The sequence below is a fragment of the Tribolium castaneum genome, unplaced genomic scaffold (assembly GCF_031307605.1).
Source record: "Tribolium castaneum strain GA2 unplaced genomic scaffold, icTriCast1.1 ptg000042c, whole genome shotgun sequence".
In the NCBI taxonomy this organism is placed as follows: domain Eukaryota; kingdom Metazoa; phylum Arthropoda; class Insecta; order Coleoptera; family Tenebrionidae; genus Tribolium; species Tribolium castaneum.
In genome coordinates this window covers 11,238-17,500 of record NW_026986641.1, presented here as the reverse complement: position 1 = coordinate 17,500, position 6,263 = coordinate 11,238, and the positions used below count along the sequence as shown (strand labels likewise).

Genomic DNA, 6,263 nt, shown 5'->3' with positions numbered 1-6,263 from the left:
ACTACATTTGTTTAAATATTGTATTACTGTTACGAAGTACGACGTTTAAATATTATGAATTATTTTTAGTTGTATATAAAATCATAGCTATTTTTGTAAATTAATAATGCAACCCGCAATACACCAAATGTGTATTAATATTGCCTAACTTGTACGAAGTACAACGTTCATTTAAGTGCATTAAGTATGGTGCTCTGTGTGATGAAATACGACGTTCATGTGACCATAAAGTAACAAACGAAGTACGGCGCTCACAAATGCAGCACTCAAAATTATTGTTTCATTGCACGACGTTTGCTTTGTTTCTGACTGCGACGAAATGCAGCGTTCATTTGACTTTGTACATAGTACAGACGAAGTACGACGTTTGCGAAGTACGGCACTCAAAATCGTGATTTTCTTGTACGACGTTTATTTGCACGTGCTGTCGACTGCGACGAAGTTAAGCGTTCATTTGACTTTGTACATAGTACAGACGAAGTACGACGTTTTCGAAGTACGGCACTCAAAATCGTGATTTTCTTGTACGACGTTTATTTGCACGTGCTGCCGACTGCGACGGAGTACAGCGTTCAATTGACTTTGTACATAGTACAGACGAAGTACGACGTTTGCGAAGTACGGCACTCAAAATCATGATTTTCTTGTAAGACGTTTATTTGCAGTTGCTTCCGACTGCGACGAAGTACAGCGTTCAATTGACTTTGTACATAGTACAGACGAAGTACGACGTTTGCGAAGTACGGCACTCAAAATCATGATTTTCTTGTAAGACGTTTATTTGCAGTTGCTTCCGACTGCGACGAAGTACAGCGTTCAATTGACTTTGTACATAGTACAGACGAAGTACGACGTTTGCGAAGTACGGCACTCAAAATCATGATTTTCTTGTAAGACGTTTATTTGCAGTTGCTTCCGACTGCGACGAAGTACAGCCTTCAATTGACTTTGTACATAGTACAGACGAAGTACGACGTTTGCGAAGTACGGCACTCAAAATCATGATTTTCTTGTACGACGTTTATTTGCACTTGCTGTCGACTGCGACGAAGTTTAGCGTTCATTTGGCTTTGTACATAGTACAAACGAAGTACGACGTTTGCGAAGTACGGCACTCAAAATCATGATTTTCTTGTACGACGTTTATTTGCACTTGCTGTCGACTGCGACGAAGTTTAGCGTTCATTTGACTTTGTACATAGTACAGACGAAGTACGACGTTAGCGAAGTACGGCACTCAAAATCGTGATTTTCTTGTACGACGTTTATTTGCACGCGCTGTCGACTGCGACGAGGTTTAGCGTTCACTTGACTTTGTACATAGTATAGACGAAGTACGACGTTTGCGAAGTACGGCACTCAAAATCGTGATTTTCTTGTACGACGTTTATTCGCACGTGCTGCCGACTGCGACGAAATGCAGCGTTCATAGTACAAACGAAGTACGACGTTCACAAAGTGATGAATTAAAACGTAAACAATAAATAATAATAATGCAACCCACAATACACTAATTGTGTATTAAAATTGCATAACCTACACGAAGTACGACGTTCAAGAACACTAAAGAATTTTATTTGTGTTGTATATAATGAAAAAACAGCAAATTTTTTTGCAAATTACGTATCTGTAAATAAATGTAAACATTTAGCAACTAATCAAAATTGTTTTTTTTGTCTAGATATTAAAGTAAAACATAAAAATACATTAAATTTATAAAATGCAACCCGCAGCACACTAGATGTGCATTAATATTGCATAACCTTCACGAAGTACGACGTCCAAAAATATTAATTTTTTTTTATATTGAGGTTAAAAGTGAGAAAACATAAATTAATAATAATGCAACCTGCAATACACTTAATATGTACTGATCTTGCATAACCTTCACGAAGTACTACGTTTAAATATAAATTAATATTATTGTGACCCGCAATACACTAAATTTGTATCAATATTGCATAACCTACACGAAGTACGACGTTCAAGAATATTAAAGAATTTTATTTGTGTTGTATATAATAAAAAAACAGCAAATTTTTTTGCAAATTACGTATCTGTAAATAAATGTAAACATTCAGCAACTAATCAAAAGTGTTTTTTTGCCTAGACATTAAAGTAAATCATAAGAATACATTAAATTTATAAAATGCAACCCGCAGCACAACAGATGTGCATCAATATTGCATAACTGTTACGAAGTACGACGTCCAAAAATATTAAATTTTTTTTTATATGAAGGTAAAAAGTGAGAAAACATAAATTAATAATAATGCAACCTGCAATACACTTAATGTGTACTGATGTTGCATAACCTTCACGAAGTACAACGTTCAAATATAAATTAATATTATTGCGACCCGCAATACACTAAATTTGTATCAATATTGCATAACTTACACGAAGTACGACGTTTGAAAATATTAAATGTTTTATTTGTAGTTTGCATATAATAAAAAAAAAAACAAATTTTTATGTAAATTACGTATCTATAAATAAACGTACACATTTAACAATTAAATAAACATAGTATTTTGGCCTAGATATTAAATTAAAACATAAAAATGCATAATATTTATTAAAATGCAACTTGCAATACACCAAATGTGTATTAATATTGCTTAACCTTTACGAAGTACGACGTTCACGAAGTACGTCGTTTACGAAGTGCGACGTTTACGAAGTACGTCGTTTACGAAGTGCGACGTTCACGAAGTACGTCGTTTACGAAGTGCGACGTTCGCGAAGTACGACGTCTACACATTAGGGCACTCAAAATTATTGTTACGTTGTACGACATTCAGACGTTCCAACTGCGACTAACTACAGCATTCATTTGACTTTGCACATACGACGAACGAAGTACGACGTTTACGAAGTACGGCGCTTAAAATAATTTTGTTTTTATTAATTAATTATTTTTTTTAAAACAAACGTTTTTATAATTAAATTTTATAATGGTTTAAATATAAAATATGACTTTTTAATATTATCAATATTTAAAATATTTTCTCCCTTTTGTGTGTATGCCTTATAGTTATAGAGCTGTGCGCTTCGGTAGACGTCGCCTGTGGAGCTATGTCAGTGGAGCGGTGCGCACATCCAATACCGAGCGGCTGCCTCGATCGGTGTCGCGCTGGTATACATATGGTAGTGGTGTGTGTCGATGCGTTGAGTGAGGCGATATGAACGGTGTAACGGTTTAGTCGAAGTTTATCATAAATGACGACGACAAAACGACCGATTATGTATACGTTCTGCATTTGCTTCCAATTTATCGACGTTTATCGCACATTTCCGCTATCGAATTCGAATAGGGCTTTGCTTGCGAGATTGCTTTATTTTGTGATTTTGTGGCTCGCCCAGTTCCCCACAGCGAGATTGCGGATGCGGCAAAACGTATTCTCTTACGTTGGCGGTCCTTATGCAATCAAACTTTGTTGGACTAACAAATGTTTGTGATTTAAACAAACAAAAATAATAAATGCGTCAACTCTCTAATATCCGAGCGAGAATATTTATATAATATTCGTAACGTTTATGGATTCGAAAGAATTTCATAAATTCACGTCGCATTCAATCTTGCGAAGAGTGAAGAGAATGTTTGAACTTTTAAATCGGCAAAGGTAAAAAATAATATTATAAATATTATTATTATGCCTTTATTGACCGATATATGTGTTGTGGTGTTTAACGACTACGACGACGATGATGACGATACATTTATCTCTATATCGTACGAAGAAAAGAAGAAACAGCGTGGCGTTACTTTCTTATATGTTAGATTGTTTCGCACAAACGCGCATATTCTTCATCTTTATAAACGATGATGATGAGTATTTTATTCTCTCGTCTGTCTCAAAAAACACAAAAACACAGTTCCCTGGTTGATCCTGCCAGTAGTCATATGCTTGTCTCAAAGATTAAGCCATGCATGTCTCAGTACAAGCCAAATTAAGGTGAAACCGCGAAAGGCTCATTAAATCAGTTATGGTTCCTTAGATCGTACCCACATTTACTTGGATAACTGTGGTAATTCTAGAGCTAATACATGCAAACAGAGCTCCGACCGGAGACGGAAGGAGCGCTTTTATTAGATCAAAACCAATCGGTGGCGGTTTCGCCGTCATCGTACAACTTGGTGAATCTGAATAACTTTACGCTGATCGCACGGTCTCGCACCGGCGACGCATCTTTCAAATGTCTGCCTTATCAACTGTCGATGGTAGGTTCTGCGCCTACCATGGTTGTAACGGGTAACGGGGAATCAGGGTTCGATTCCGGAGAGGGAGCCTGAGAAACGGCTACCACATCCAAGGAAGGCAGCAGGCGCGCAAATTACCCACTCCCGGCACGGGGAGGTAGTGACGAAAAATAACGATACGGGACTCATCCGAGGCCCCGTAATCGGAATGAGTACACTCTAAACCCTTTAACGAGGATCAATTGGAGGGCAAGTCTGGTGCCAGCAGCCGCGGTAATTCCAGCTCCAATAGCGTATATTAAAGTTGTTGCGGTTAAAAAGCTCGTAGTCGAATTTGTGTCCCGCGCCGCCGGTTCATCGTTCGCGGTGTTAACTGGCGTTTCGCGGGACGTCCTGCCGGTGGGCTTAGCTCGAGAGGGCGGCCCAACTCAATCCCGCCGCGGTGCTCTTCATTGAGTGTCGAGGTGGGCCGGCACGTTTACTTTGAACAAATTAGAGTGCTTAAAGCAGGCTAAAACTTCGCCTGAATACTGTGTGCATGGAATAATGGAATAGGACCTCGGTTCTATTTTGTTGGTTTTCGGAACCCCGAGGTAATGATTAATAGGAACGGATGGGGGCATTCGTATTGCGACGTTAGAGGTGAAATTCTTGGATCGTCGCAAGACGGACAGAAGCGAAAGCATTTGCCAAAAACGCTTTCATTGATCAAGAACGAAAGTTAGAGGTTCGAAGGCGATCAGATACCGCCCTAGTTCTAACCATAAACGATGCCAGCTAGCGATCCGCCGACGTTCCTCCGATGACTCGGCGGGCAGCTTCCGGGAAACCAAAGCTTTTGGGTTCCGGGGGAAGTATGGTTGCAAAGCTGAAACTTAAAGGAATTGACGGAAGGGCACCACCAGGAGTGGAGCCTGCGGCTTAATTTGACTCAACACGGGAAACCTCACCAGGCCCGGACACCGGAAGGATTGACAGATTGAGAGCTCTTTCTTGATTCGGTGGGTGGTGGTGCATGGCCGTTCTTAGTTGGTGGAGCGATTTGTCTGGTTAATTCCGATAACGAACGAGACTCTAGCCTGCTAAATAGGCGTATTTCGACATCCCAAATGCCGGCTGGAGCCCGGTCTCTATGTGCGGTTTTTACTGTCGGCGTACAAACAATTCTTCTTAGAGGGACAGGCGGCTTCTAGCCGCACGAGATTGAGCAATAACAGGTCTGTGATGCCCTTAGATGTTCTGGGCCGCACGCGCGCTACACTGAAGGAATCAGCGTGTCCTCCCTGACCGAGCGGTCCGGGTAACCCGCTGAACCTCCTTCGTGCTAGGGATTGGGGCTTGCAATTGTTCCCCATGAACGAGGAATTCCCAGTAAGCGCGAGTCATAAGCTCGCGTTGATTACGTCCCTGCCCTTTGTACACACCGCCCGTCGCTACTACCGATTGAATGATTTAGTGAGGTCTTCGGACCGGTGCGCGGTGGCGTTTCGACGTTGCCGATGTTGCTGGGAAGATGACCAAACTTGATCATTTAGAGGAAGTAAAAGTCGTAACAAGGTTTCCGTAGGTGAACCTGCGGAAGGATCATTAACGTGTAAATGTTGTTGTTTAGTTGTCACACATACACACACATTTTGTCTGTGCTGATCAACAAAAAACACACATACATACACTATTCGTATGATGATCAATTCTCATACAAAATTCTTTATTATGCGTCGAACGGAAAAGCAACAACGGGTCGTCTTGCATTAAGCGGATCTGTTGTTACGTTTTTCGATTTATTTTATAAATCGATTGTAAACGTGCCGTAAACGACGTTTTCAAAGAATTTTTTCGAACATTAACACGAATCAATATTGTCGAAAGATGGTTATGTGCTAATGTTTTATTATTGCTTTCGCAGTGCCGGTCTTAGCGTATTTCCATCATCGTATTCGCTTCGAAAAAAAGTACTAATACACAGTGGTGGTGTATAATTAATGTGCAAGAGATGTTGTTGTTGTTGTAGTATTTGTATATGGTTGGAGTTATTTATAATAACAAACAAGAATGAATG

The 6,263-nt window shown here is 40.0% G+C and overlaps 1 non-coding gene across 1 annotated transcript; it reads left to right on the top strand.

Annotated features, from left to right (window-relative positions):
• The first annotated feature begins 3,880 nt into the window (after positions 1-3,880).
• On the top strand, positions 3,881-5,794 carry LOC135267485 (small subunit ribosomal RNA). The gene has a single exon (XR_010335905.1). It is a non-coding gene; the product is annotated as a small subunit ribosomal RNA (ribosomal RNA).
• The last annotated feature ends 469 nt before the right edge of the window (positions 5,795-6,263 follow it).